Below are 15,764 nucleotides of genomic sequence, written 5' to 3'. Positions count from 1 at the left end.
AAAGTGGAGGGGGTTGGGTGCTTTTAAATAACCATTCCACCTGTATAAATAATAGAAACCTCTCTCACTGTCATTACATAAGGCTTTTGTGTGAAAATTGTGTATTGCTGTACCCAAGAAGGAAGTGCAAATGGAAAAAGGCAAAGGCTGTAGGTGCCACAGGCGTGGGCTCAATGTTGGCTCCATCATCCATAAAAGCACATAAGTAGACACCTAAAGGGCTGGATTAAGAGCCCCACTGTGAGAAGAGCACCATGGGACATGTAAAACAGCCTGTTAATATAACTTCAATCTCTGTGAGTCAATCATTCTGGATATTTGGGAGAGAGAATACTAATAGTACATTAACTGAAGCTGCTTAAATCAGACAGTAGTGATTAATTAAAGTGGCAATAGACAAGTTTTTTTGCTTTAACTTACCATAATAAGTAAATGTTGATTGCACAATGTAATGGCTACCATGCTTAGTTTAATCATTTTGCCAGAAAACTGGTAAATATACATCAGAAAAAGTTGTTTTACTCTCTCCATGTTTAACCCGTAACCCTACTGAGCATCACATGCTGTGGTATTCAAATTAAGCATTTAAGCTATACTTTGAAGACTGGTAGATCTAGAGGACATTATTTATGACACTATCAATGTTTCATTTGCAATTTAAATTACAACATATAAGAAATATATCAAAATATGATGTATTTATATATTAAGGAGTCACACACTGTCAATAGTTTTAGCAAGATTACTGTAAATGAATGTGTTAGCTTTTGTTTATGTTCAAGTCAAGTTTCTAGCACCCTTAATTATGAGGAGGACATTATGATTATACCATCTCACTATGACTCAAAATTCATCCCATTTTCTCTCATGGATTTAAATTGAATGGCTCATATAGGAACATAACCTTTAGTTTTGACATAAGGCTAATGATGGGGCTAGATGAAAAGTCAGGTAATCACCAAAGTTTTTACAATTAATCCCAGGAGGAACATGAATTCCAATTAAATGACAGTACATCACCAATTTCACTCAACACCACAAATATCAACATCTTGGTGGTGCTAGAGAAAAAGTCAGAGGATTACCAAAGTCTGTAGGATCCATCCTCTGGGGACCAAAAATGTCTGTACAAACTTTTGTACCAATTCATCCAGTGGATGTTGAGATATTTCACTGAACAAATGAAAAGTTTTACCTGCTGATGGCGAGAGATAAAAAGTCAGGGGATCAAAGTTAGAAGGATTTATCCTCTGGGGACAATGTCTGTACTGTTTTTCATGGCAATCCATTTTATAGTTGTGGAGATATTTCGGTCACGCTGCTAGGGTGGCTAAAAATAAAGCATTCTATCTTGTAGACAGATGTGCAACAGTTTCACACCATATTCTGCAGCTTGTGCAAATGACAGGTTTTATGTAAGCACCTAGTTTAAAGGTGCTACACAAACTGTTTATTGTGACCAGCAGGTGGGCTCTGCATTTTTGAATCACATGCTATACAAATTTGTAATTTTATATTTTACACTTTGTTATCCTCTCCTGGTGTAAATCATAACGCCATTAAAAATGTCCTGTCAGGTTTGACTATTGGCTCCCTTGAAGTTATTTCCTGTGATGTCAAAGGGTGTTGGAGTTGAGGTGTTTGAGGGCCAGAAGGAGGGGGGTTTGAGTGTGAGTGAGTAACTTTCACTCCTTTTCATTTCAACTCTGAAAAATTTGCCTTTTCTTTCTAGTTCCCTCCTAAGCAGACTCTTGTTTGGCCGCATCACAGTCCCTCAGAGACATCGTCCGATTGCCTGTCTGCTGTGGATGCCCACCCCTGTACCTCACACACGCCTGCCTCTCGGACCTGTCTACGGCAGCGCTCTATTGAGACACTTTTCCTCTATAAAGTAGGGTGGCGTGGCTACTGGCTCCAACCCTGAAATAGAATCATTGAAAACAAAATAACAGCCGAACATCCCTCGCGCTGTCATTTACAATAGCCACACGGCTTGGCAGGACCTTGTTTTACAGTTCGCTCCAACCAATCGATACATGGCTTTCATCGTCGCAGTGCTGCCATGGTTGTACTGGAAACCCATTTGGCTCCCTTGCACTTTGTCTCTCCCTCTCAATCTCTCTTTCCTCCCTCCTCTCTTTCTGTAACCCCCATCCTTCATTTTCTGTCTTTTGTCTTTTTTGGTCTTTTTGTTCTCATTTTCTCTCTTTCGCTCAGCGTCTCAGGGGATAGCCTTCTTAAATAAACGGATTTTCTTCTTGCTGTAATACGAAAGCCAAGGAGGAATCAGCCACAAGATACTCAGTCAATGTTCTCAACAACCCTAGTTATCTCTCCCAGAAGTTGCTTTCCCCCGTGCATGTCCCACTTAGATAATTGTTTATTATGGAGCCTAATGTGGGGATTGAATGCTGCCAGGCAACATGGCCACTTCTGCCTGAGGATGAAGACAGTTATCCACTAAAGGTAGTTTTGACTTGCGCCAATAAGAAAGGTCATATCCAAATACGTTACACACAGAAACACAGGCACACACACACACGCCGAACAGAAAAGAAATTGGGAGGCAGCAGCTACGAGCTGTCACCCAGCATTTTAAATAAATGGGTGCCTCCTGCCCTGTCCAACGAGCCTGCTAATTGTATTTTCTCTTTCTTGGTGGCGTTTGTCAGGCTTCATCAGTCTTCTGTGGCATGTATAAAATGACAGTCCAGCTAGTTGACATTGTGAATGGTAGTCAGGTCAAGGCCCCACTCACCTTGGGGCCAAGAGGTTTGTTCAAACATTTTGCTTTGCCTCATTAATTCTCCCAGAAAAAAAGGAAGGCAAGACTTAGTCCTCCATTATTTTTGGCTAGGTGCCATACCCTTTGCATTATGTGAGGACGGACAAGTCTGTTCCTACAATTCAGCCTGTGGGTATATAGAGAAGGTGATAGAAACTACAGTGGAAAAACAATGCAATCATTCCACCCTAAGCCCTTTCATTTTTCAAGTGAAAACATTTCAACATTTTACAATGTCAGCATCAAATCAAATATAATGTTAAGTACAGTGTCGAACAGAATCTGAACCGAATATCAAGTTGAACATGATGCAGCAAAACAACGCTCTGAGCAATTTACATTTTTGCAACTCCATGTTGAGCAATAGATTGCAAACATTTCCATAGTCATGCTCCAAAGGTGTTTCCTTCTTTTGATGATTATTGAGCTGAATATTCTTTTGTGACATTTGGAGCTAAATGTCTTCAGTTTGCCGAGACTGGTGTAACCTTTTCCCTGTCAGTACTTTAAGTGACATTTTTCATCAATAGATAACTCTAACATATCAAGTATTTCTCCCTGACAGTTCTCTGGACAGTGAATAAAAGGGAAACAGACCTTTGGACACCTGGATGATTGTCATTTGTTAGCATGTTTACAAATGATATGTAATGGCACAGCAAATCACCAGGACACACTCGCACTTCTTGTTCTCAAATGTCGATGTAACACGGTGTGAATATAAACTCTTAACATTTAGTGGCAAATAATGGAATGAGGACGAGGCATTTGTAGTGCTGACATTTTAGATCAGTGCTCATATGTGTTCTCGGGAAGCTGTAAAATAGCTAATGTGTTAGAGGGTCTCAGCGGCTTAGAATGCTGCTAAATTGGAGAGAAAAGCAGAGAGGGGAGCAAGGGAGCTGGAAAGCAGCAGAAGGGAAAAAAAAGGAAAGAGGAGGAAGAGTGAGAAGAAAAGAGAAGAAGAGATGAGTGTTTCTTTTTTTTAAATCCTCGGCTAAGAGAGAATTACACAGGAAGAAAAATGGTCATTGTCACAGGCAGAGACAGTGGTAAATGGCGCGTCATTTTGCAGTAATTTACAAATCGCGGAGTGGAAACAAAATTAGATTAAGTGGGTCCGTTGAAATGGACCTGCTGCACATCACTATTAATTATGTGGCTGTCAGGGGTAAAGATTATTTATTTTCATGGCAGAGAGTGAAATCATGTCGTAGGTGACTGCTTTGGGGTTTTTAGGGGAGTCATTTCTCATGTGCACATGTGCCTCGAAACAGAACAACAGGGAAACATGGACATTCAATCAAAGGCCACTAATGTCTACATTATCGTTCAGGGCAATAAATGGCTTAACCCGCCTTATGGGAAATAATAGGCTCAACCAATGTTGCAATGTCACTGCTGACATTAATGAGGGAGGAATTGTTTGCCATGCTCTGAATAGTCAGATAAATGTTGTATACTAAACAAAAGCTTGAACTGAGCATGTGAATTAATGTTGTTCTTAATGTTCAGTGACATGATATAACACAGGCCCCACGGGTTCATCGTACAATTACAGGAAGGATAAACAAAAAATATTAAAAATGACATAATCCACACGCTGTTAATAAAAGCTACGAATGTACCCACACAGGCTACATTTTATTTACTTCTTCATTCTAAAACAATGTAAAAGATGTTTACAGAACATCGTGCTCTTTACCGTGTGTGCTTGTCTGCTTTTCCAGTGCGCAGTCGGAAGGTCAAAACTATGTCAGAAGGTACAATAATCTCATTCACAGCGCTGCGTCCCTACTGCAAATATTGTGCCTGGAGAGCAGTGGAGATAGAGACAGGACATGGACACAGACAGGTGAGGCAGTACTGCTATTCAGAGTTTTCATACTTAGGGTCAAGGCAACACAGGCTGTCACAATGTGATTTCTGTTGGATGGATCAGGATCACTGAATGATTTAAAAGACTAAAAAAATAACTGGTACATTAATCAACTCTTAAAAAAGGATCTATGGGTGGAGGCCTGTGTAGATTCCTATACGTACTTTTCAAGCTCCCAGATGTCAAATTCAGTTAAAGTTAAACTCAGTTAATGCTCTATAATTAGTTACAGGCTGGGTTTCTATGTCTCTACTGGTATCTCCAATTAAAGAGACCCACGTCCACTGAGCACTGCCACTTTGGATAGAGTCTGCGGCTGCAGTCATCATTGGCAGCTGCATTGCTTTTCTTCTGGATGGTTCTTGAACTCCTTTCAGAATTCAGCACCATGCAACAGAAAATTCTCAATTCTACAGCCTAAATGGACAATGACAACTCGAAAAGTTATCTGTCAGCTTCATAAAAAAGTAGCCATCTCCCAAAGAAGAACTAAAAGACCCCAGCTGAAACACGAGGCTCTGGGCTACAGTTCTCTCCCTTTGGGTCTCTTCCTAAAGATCCAGCTGTAACCATATCATGAACACAACGCAAACCTTTTCCACATTCTCCCATCACTTTCTCAACTATTGTTTCAATACTGAAGTTTTCTGTGGTCAGAAAGAAAACCAGTACAAATTTTGGGATGTTAATCAAGTGCAATGGTAAGTTGCCTTCTTATATTTACATGATTATGAAGCTAATCAGGATGGAATAATCCACGGGGTTCAATCTTTTAATTGTGCATCTTTTTCACCTGTTTTCCAAGACAGAAAAGAAAGCTGTGCTTACAAAAATTTTTCACAGCAGACATTTTGACTTGTCATAGCTGGAAAAGCACTGATGTAAATAATACTACTAATGAGGGCTCAGTTAAGTTATTCCAATGAGCCAGCACACAGAGTACCAGGACCATGCAATACCAGGTCATTACATACTGTACACCTGTGCTTTTCCTGCTTTGTCAAAATGTCTGTTGTGAAAAAGGTCTATTCACACCTTATCGCGGTTGAAAGAAAAAACAGGTGTGCAGATGGATTGTAGGTATTCTAATTTTGCCAAACTATTCAACCTTTCAGTGTTGTAGTGGAAGACACGAGTGTGGAAAATGTAACTTCTGTCTCAAATGTTTACAGTAGTTCTCCTAGAATAAAATGAATATACAGTGTTCTTTCTCCCAGATAATGTGTGCATTGTATTACATCTTCTTGAATCCACAATTTGGAAGCAACACATGACTTGCTTTGTGGCCTTCCCAGGCCCAGCCTTCAGACAAGACCGTGAGCTGATGGGGTGAGCCCCTGCTCCACTCTCCATCTGCTTGGCAGGCTGTCCCCAAATCATTAGGCCCCTGCATGGGTACCCAGCCGGGGGGAAGTGGAGTAGGAGGGGCCAGGGCTGGCCCCAGTATGCCTGGCCCTGGCCATCCAGAGGGGGGCATCTGGCAAGGCAGCACCCTGGGTCAGGCTATCTGAGGAAGGAGCACATCGGCAGGCGCTTCATGGATGGCTCACTGTCTGTCCCTGGCAGCTTGTCATTTGTCACTGCTGAGCAGAGATTTCAGGTGGGAACGTGATTAATTTCACTTTACCATTCTCAGAAATAAGCCCTATAAATCATCCTAAGCTCGGCTTGTGTGCAGGTTTTCGTTGTCGACCCATCTGACAAATCTTTACCGAGTCCCTCTGCCCTGCACAGGCCTCGTCTTGCCTCTGAGGTTGCGGTAAAAGAGAGTCTATGTCAAATAGACAGCTCAGTGATGAGAAGTGACCACTAGAAGACAGAAAGAAAGAAAAACATACACATACATTCATATGGCTCACATAAATGTAAACGACGTGTTGAGAAAGTGAGACAGCGGGCATGTACATGTCATCAACAAATATTACACCTCCTCTGTCAATCTAATCCTCACACATCTGACCATCTGTCCTCGCTAAGTGAATGACAGGGGGAGAGAGAGGCTAAGACAGGATCAAATGGAACATGCTGATGATGTGGACCTGTCAGTGGAGTCTGTGGATGTAGGGGGTTCTAGTTTATTACCAGAGCCACAGAACACATCACATCTAATATGTCAGAGGTAATAAGGACACTCTGGTGATAGGTGGCAGACTGCCAGCATGTCAGACAGGCACCCTGTTATGAAAGGCTTTTCTATTAATTTTACAGATGTGCTGCTGTTTTGTGAGTGATTTGACTGGTCTTTAACAAGACTTCCTCCCCCTTTCACTCTCTGTCTCACACGATTTCTAACTTTCTAAAGGGTGAGGTTGATGGAGGGTTCATTCAAAACAGTAGAACAGACGAGGACAGATTTTACTGAAAAGTAAGACTAGATGTGTGTGTTTTGAGCCACCATAAGAAGTTTTTCTTTCTAGCATGAAACAAATATGGAAATAGTGTACTACTGATATGCTGTTATTTGGCACTGTATCATAGACCAAATTTACACCTTGCATTAACATGGAATATCCTATCTAGATAAAGAAAAATGTATGTTAATGTAAAGGTGTAAATGCACGCAGAACAGAACCACATTTGGCGGTGCGCTGCTGCACAGTTTGCCTTCGCAGCTTTCTGGAAGTCAGGTGACGTAGTATAAAGAGCAACAAAGTCTATGAGGGGAGGAGGTTGTGGTGGATGAATGGGACTGAAATGTGGGAAATTAAGGTTAAATTCCTATGTGAAGCCAATTTTGACAATTGTGCCTTTTTATTTTTAGACTTTGTTGACTTATTATTTTCAGTTTTCAGTAGCAGTTTGGTTAGGTTCAGCCAACAAACGTAATTAGTTAGGGTTAGAAAAAAATCATGGTTTGGGTTGAAATAATAAGTCAATGTTGAGCTACTACTTTTGGTGCCTTATCCGAACCAAATTGCGACTGTTTCACAACGTTAACCACGTGTTAGAAAGCCTTTCTGACAGTTCAAACCCCAGCTTGTCCAAGCACAACCAATTGGCAGTGTTCTTGGGTGGGAAGCTGGTGAGGGATCATGTACTTGCATCTGTACTAGCAACTCTTACTAGTTGGCCGAGAAGCCAATATTGAGAAAGCTAAGCTCTTGTTATGCTATCCTGAAGCTCGTTGAAAAAGAAAACAGGCACACAGAATTTCTGTATTTTGTCTAATGTAATGTTCTCTATTGTTCAAAAAAGTACATTATGGTCACTTGGGGTACATAACTGAAAGGGTACCGTAATGCACCTTTCTGCTCTACATTTTTCTGAGAGTGTATTTTTGTAAGTCTATAATTGACATCGACATCTCTGTGGAAATTACTCATCCTCCCGTGAGATTTTTTCCCCCTTCTTTAACCTCATGATACCAATCTTTTTTAATTAAGTAATGACTTTCAAATGAATCTCAGATCATGTGTGAGAGAAGACACTTATCCTTAAAAGTATCTTAGGCTTGATGGATTAATTCAGGAGGAAGTGGGCCATGTGTCTTGCACATTAACAATCCCTCTATTGCTGTTAGGAAGAGGTATAATGGAGCGTTATATGTAGGAGGAGCTGCAGTGGAAGCAGTCACTTCACAGACGTTCCCTGTGATGGCTTAAAGAAAATGTGACAGATAAGGTGTGTGATGTATACAGCACAGTAGTTACCTGCAGTTACAGTGACTTCACGTGCACATCTGATTCCAATAAAAGAAGTCAGTCCATTTTCAGCTGTGCCGAAATCCACATTCAACCTAACAATACCGCTCTTGACTCCCTGGTGAGCTTAACAAATGCCACACAATCAGTCCTCTCCAGCCTTTGGCTATGCCCACAACATTTATTCCTACACTAAACCAAGCGAGGCCAATCGATTGGCCTATACCGTGGTCAGAGCCTCCGTCAAAACGAAATACTGACCCTGTTTCCCTCTCCAAAAAAAAAAAGAGAACATGAAAAAGAAATCACATTTACAGCACAGAAAGAAGAAAGGGTAGAGGAGGTGGTGAAAATTACAAGAGTGAAATAAAAGATTCTTTTGCTGCACAAAAGATCTGAGTGTTTCCACTTCCATTTCCTGATCTTCAGCTTCTCTTTCTCTCTGGCGTGCCATGGTGCAGAAGCCAGATTGCATGACTAAATAGTCGTGTAGAGCTTACTCTATTTGATATTTATATTCCCATTGAAGTGTTCTTGTTCCTGAAGTTTTAATTGGGTGCTAATAAATAAATCATCCAGTCTCTTCCTCAACAGATGTGCAAGTGAGCGTTATGCTGCATAATATCTGTCTGCTATGCAGGTGTGTGTGCTTGCCTCATGTCACTGGTGCATGGGATGAGATGTACCAGCCAGGCCCCCTTAATCTGTTGTGCTGTGGCTCAGTGAAAGACTACATGACAAACAGAGGGATGTGACAGAACCTGGAAATGGATTTCTGTTCGTTGTGACCTGTTTCATGTGGGAGAAATGCTTTACACATCTGTGGAGGTTTATTTGTGATATACAGTAGGGTTTGGGCGCAATATCTAACTTTGACTCACCTTTGACATTGTTTGACTTTGCATTAAACTGGGTTTTTTAATGAATTAGCATAACTATAGTGAAAAGTGTCTCAATGCAATTTAAGAGACTTGATATGGATGTTTAGCTGTGTCATTTAGGTGCAGGAAAACTGGCCTGCAGGTCAAAGAGGAAATAACAGTGCACCACTTGGATGGGCACAATGTAAAAGCCACCAGTCTAATATACAGTCTGCAACTACAGATACAATAAGCATGCTTATTGCAGTTCACCAAAATCAGAAATAATAAAGTAATGAGGCTAAACAAAGACACCCCATTGCATCATTTTCTAAAAACGTTTCTCTAACGTTTTGTTGGCGTTGTGTTATCAGCAATGGGCTAAAGAAGAGTTACCTAAAGGATAAGCTCAGATTTCTTTAAGTGTATCTTGATAAAGCACCCACCTGTCATATGTACATTGAAAGAGTTGTGGGTTGCTGTAATCATTCCTCCTTTCCATATCGTCCATTAAAGAGATCTCTTTGAAGATGGACTAAACTGTAAAAAATATGAGGGACAAATCAACAGTCCTCTTGCTGTGCAAAAATGCAATTTTAGGTTTAGCCAAAGCTAAAATGAAGCTTCAGCAGTTTGAGTTCAGGTGGTTATTTTATCTGAGCTGATGCAGAAGAATACTTCCTGGTTCATAGGTTGTTGCCGAACAAAACACTGGCAATAAACCTACACATAACTGCCAGGGTGAGTATACCCACTTGATTTGTCCAACTCAGACAGTTAAAGCTGCTTTTTTTATTTAGGCTTTAAAATGTACAATGGCTCTACAACATAATATTCAGGCTAGAGTTAATCTTACTAAGGCTGGAAGGCAAACAAAATACAAAGAAAAGAACCCATTGCTTCCTCTCTCCGGCAATCCCACTTGGTAGAGTCCAGATTGCCAGAACCTGGTGGAGCAAGGGCCATTCATGTGCACGTGTCCATGAGAGCATCATCTACCAGAGAGGACCTCGGAGGAATCGGATTAGGAATCAGATTAGTTTTGCTAATTTGTGTGGTACAAATAATTCAAGACCTGTACTCCTCACTTGATGGACTACCAACGGGTTGTGGAGGTTTCAGAAGAACAGGGACAAAATGGATTTTGTGGTTACAGACTGAAAAATGTCTCTGGACCTCAATAACAAAGTTTACAAAAGCAGAAATGTTTTGCTGTATAAAGCCTCTAAAAAATAGAGTTGATGAGTTGGGGTAAACCACCATATTGTTGTCTGTTAAAAACAATAAAGAGAATTGTAAAACATTTTCCTTTTACTGCAAATCAAAATCAAATGTAATCCTCAACATATTTAATGTTTAAATCCTCTTTCAGTACAGAGCTATATATATATGCCCCACAAAAATAACAACCATTGATCAGATTCTGTCTCATTACAATGATGTTAGTTTGATACATATAAATGACTGTATATGCTGACTATATAGGGCTTTACTTTAACTCTCAACATTGTTAGAAATATAAATCACCAACTCCATGTATTGACATACAAACTGTTGGGAATATAGTAATACCCTGCATACCTTTTCAGTGTAAAATATATTCATTATAATTTGCTCAATTTAAACCCAAAAACCCCAATCTATCTGCACGGCTAGACATAGTTACACTAGTGGTAAATGAACAAAATGTTTTTTATACAGTCTCAGGGGTGCTATGGTTTTATAGGACCAGAATTAAGGACTTGCATTCTATTTATGTGAGTGGACCATGGGTGTGGGGACCCATGGTCCACTCACACTAACTTTGCTTGATTAGACCTCATCTCAGGACTGTGTGGGCATGTACGGACTGTGCTTGATCTGACTCATGTGGTGGCTTTGTTGCACTTGGCTGGACAAATAAATAAACACATTTTTTTACAGCACTCTACAAATTATAGCTTTGTTATTTTATTAGCACATGAAGTTTAGTGACCTCTAACTTCAACTTCACCTGAGCAGAAGTCTAATCAGCCAGAATAACTGCAAACACCTGAGTAGGATTGTGTCTGAAGGATCACAAATTTTATGGCACAGCTGTTTTTAATGCCATAGTGAAATATCTCAAATACTATTGGATGGATTGCCATGAAATTTGGTGAACATATCTATCCACGCAACCAGGGAACACAAACTGCAAACATCATCAACACAGCTTGCAGTGCAGTACTAGACATTTCCCCTTTCTGACATGGATTAAAAATGTAGAAATGGCTGAGACTTCAACAAAGTTTGGCAAAGTAATTAATTTTGAGAGAATTATCTTCTACAACTTATATTACACTGTAGCAGGAACACGTAATGAACAATCTAATGAGACTGCTCTTGTCTTCTGGCAAATTTATAGTAAAATAGCCTCTCCGCATGGACAAATGATCAATAAAAGCTTTGTATGCGTGCCTTAACATGTGGGCAAGTGCTTGTTTGTGTGTGTTGTGGATGCAGTACATACTGTATATCTCATTATGTATGATGTTTCTGTTTCTGTGTGCCATTAGGGTTGCATGAAAATATGTGCTTTTGAGCCTTCGTGGACAGTTGTGTTACTTTAGTATGCTTTCTTTTGAGTTCATGGGCCTTCATTTGTGTGCAACCCCATGTGTGTAGGTGGAATTGTAAAATTCAAAAATTGTATTTCTTGTGGTATAAAGGCATCATGCCAACCAGAATCCAGAAGGGCTGAGGGCGTTGTATGAAAATGCATGCACACATGCTGTTTACTTCAGCCTCCCATCCTGCTTCTCCCCTGACTTCCCACATCCCAACACCTGGAACCAGGAATGAAATGGCCTGGTCATGGGAGTGGGCAGCAGTCATCGGAAGGTAGAAACCAGCGATCTTGTCAAAAGCCAAATGTTGCCAAAAGGCTATAATGGAAGATGGCTACCTGCTGAGTATGCCCGCCCTCTGCCTAATTAACATTGACTAATGAAACAACACTTGCACAGCAGTTCACTTCAGCACATACTTCCACACTGTTAGAAAGAAGAAACAGTTCACTGCGGATGCAACATGATAATGGATGAGCTCACATGACATGTTTGTTAACATGCTCAAAGATGTGGTCCTGGCTTTTCAAATACTTTTTTTTTATTTCAGTCTATTGGTGTAAAAAATGTAAAGAAACACATTTACCTTAATTTTAGAATGTAGCGACACCTTGACAGCTAATGGTTCTGCAGCACTACGACATGAATAACAGACCTAAACACAGAGTGAAAAGACACTGTGCAAGATGGAGGACTCTGCACATCCTGGAAATCAACTGCACATATTAAAGTTGAATTCTGAACGTAAGCAAGAGAAACAGCACCGAGTCACTGTTGCTGCCAGGCAAGGTACAACTTTAAAAAAGAAGAGAGACACAGGGGTCCAGGCACAGGCTGTGTGGAATAGACAACTAAGATGATGATCGAGTCTTTGATTTTCAGCAGCGTCTTGCTGATTACTTGTGTGCAAGCCAATAGACGAGGATAACCACAGGCAAGGGCTTGGGTTTCGGGATTTTTCTTTAGCTCTAGGCTTGCTAAAAGGTTTGCAATGTTCATGTTTTTCTATGGATTTCCAGTCACTCTATGGTCATGTTTTTCTAAGACTACCCATGGCTACACTAAGAAAAAGATTTAGCCACATGAATACATAAAAATAGAGCGAACAGAAGGGGAGGCCCTACTGTACACTGTGCAGTTAGTTATTCATCTCTCTCTGTTCAGGGCATCCTACCCCATCACAGGCAGCCCATCCTGTACCTGCTTATTAATTTAAAATCATTTGCTGCACCTCCGGGGGGAGATAAATGCCAGGTGCAGAGACAGGGCAGTGGTGAACCTATAAAAACTATTACAGAGGCCCCTTCCTCACCCCTATTGCCATGGCCTGATAATAGCCTCACACTGCAGCGGTAAAGCCAAACCATGGGAGAGTAAGGTGTTTCTCTCTCTACCTCTCTCTGCCTTCTAGGCTCTACTGCTGAATTAGGGACACACACATATGCACACACACACACACACACACACACAAAGGCAACTGTTCAGCCAAGTTGCGTAGAGCCCCCGCACAGCCCAAGGGCCCGCCCACCCATGTCAAAATGCCGCTGCCAATGTTGTAAAGGCCATGAAAGGATGGCATCAAAGTGGCATTATCCCTCTGGACAAAGGAAAGCAAGAATAAATAAATAAATACATAAATAACGACTGCATGAAAGAATAGTAGGAGCAAGCAGGTAAACTAGGCTTCTTAACTTCTGTTTTCTTTCTAAACATGTTAGCATTGAAGAGGCATTGCTTTTGGCAAAATAAAAAGTAACAATATTGACCTCTTGGACAGCTGATTACCAAAAACCAATTGTATAATTTGATCTCAACCAAGTGATGGCCAATACCTCTCAGATGTTGTTATTCACATTATCAGAACACATATATATGTCAAGTAGGACAGAATTATATAAGAAACGTTCTGTGTGGACGGGCTGAGTGATGTATACTACAGTATGGAGGCTTATGAATGCACATAATGCCAATGCTCATGAGCAAAAGTGTGCTACTTTTACATTTATAATCACATGCACAATATAAATGCGTATACTTTGTTGTAGAAGCAAGAAACCCCGAGCAGAGCGGTTAAAGGGTCAGGGTTATATATGATTTGAAAGGCACTAGGCAGAGGAGATGCTGGAATGTATACTGTACTGTAAGTGTGTAAGTGCAGCTCATCTCCTGTGCAACCAGTGCATGTAGTATACATTAGTATTGCCAAGTGACTTTGTGATTAAAAGAAATGGTTTACACAAGTCAAAATGGGGAAATGAGTGAAAGAGGTCTGAAGCATTTCGTCATTTGTAGTATAAAAATAAATATGCCAAATAACAAAGTACTCTTGATGTCACTGGAAAGGCACAATACATTTTAAAGTCTTTTAAATACTTCAAAATCGAATGCATGGACTTCCCGCTGCATGGCTCTGCAGCATATCACATATTTTCTTTTTTACTGAATCATTGGTAGGGGAGCCTCCCAGCAGAAGTTTGCTCAGGACCACGGGGAACCTGAATTGGCACATTTTAGATTCGGCTGCTGGAGAGTATTTCATTCACAAGCTATGTTGTCAGAAAATCAAACCGAGACGGAAAACATGCACATCTTGAAAAAGATCATGTGAATTTGGTAGTTTCTTGCATTAAAAATTTTGCCTTTCAGCAGTTTTCAAAACAGTTCGCTCTTGCATCTGCGCTACTACAGAATGATGTAAGTTTGACATAAAATAAAAGCTAAAAAAGGTTTACTGTGATGGATTACCATTTGTATCTGAAGCAACTTCAGTCTATGAAATATGAATTTCATATTAAGTTTGAACAAAACCACGGGCTGCTGGGAAGGCAGGAAATGAATCTATAGTATGCTTTGGAAAAGCAGTAAGGGATCATACCATCTTGGTTGTAAGATGACCTGGATTGTAAAACAGAACCACTGATGCAACAGTGGTTTTATGTAAAGACTTTAGAAGATAAAAAAACTCAAACAAAACATAGGCAAATATACCACATTTACTATATCTTTTAAATGTATCGGTACAGGTTAGTCTGGTTTAGATCGACATGCTGCATTACTGTTGCAGTTGTTGTGATAGTTGCTATAAAAGACATATAAAAACTTGCTAGCCTAGCAACATTAAAGCTACAAAACACCCACGATACATCATCTTGAAGAAAGGTTACGGAAGAGCCAGAACTTGATCCATTTAAAGAGAATATGGCAGAAAAACACTGTTGCATTGACCTCTATGAAGATGGCAGATTTTTATCCAGTGTTTCTCAGTTAAATCTGCATTATTATATTTTTGACCACTTGGGGGCAGCAAAACAAGCTTTAAACATAACATTAACATACAGTTTATTGCATAGCAACATTTTAGTAGTAAACTCCGGACTCTACCAACTCCTGAGGTAAATATCTGGCTCTTTAGCTGCTAAATGCTCCACTTTGTTCACCAGCTAGTCGCTAACTTCGTCTGCCATTTGGTGCTGGGCAGGTAGCGTACAGTGGCTTATCAGAGCCTTTCAACTGAAAAAGCAGCCTGCCTCTGGAAATGACGCTGGTGCGATTGATGAGACTAACTAACTAAAGCTAAAAGACGCAATAAAGCTCCACAGAGCTGAGTAGGGTGATCAGTCCCTGTGGGGTCATCACTACAAGCGACCCCTTTCAGGTTACACATTAGACAAATTGTTAAAATAAAACTATTGATTAGAGCATCTTTAAAGCTTCCAATATGTGACCAGTGTCGACTGCCCCAATACATCAATTATCACTACATGGTTGGCAAGAACTGCACTGAAGATGTGTCTTTACGGTTTGTACTTCAGTACTTTTCACATCAGTTTCTTGAAAAATCTCTAGTGATTTAATGAGGATTGTATCAGATGCTGGCGTATGTGCAAATGCATTCGGAATCTATTTACAGTAGTTAACATCTATTCAGCTACAGCATTTCTGGATTTAACTGGGAACTAGCAACTGTGATGACATAAAAGTTTTAATCTGAGTTTTCTTTTTTGTTCTCTC

Source organism: Enoplosus armatus, chromosome 10 (assembly GCF_043641665.1).
Source record: "Enoplosus armatus isolate fEnoArm2 chromosome 10, fEnoArm2.hap1, whole genome shotgun sequence".
Taxonomy (NCBI): Eukaryota; Metazoa; Chordata; class Actinopteri; order Centrarchiformes; family Enoplosidae; genus Enoplosus; species Enoplosus armatus.
Note: the sequence above shows the minus strand (reverse complement) of the source record.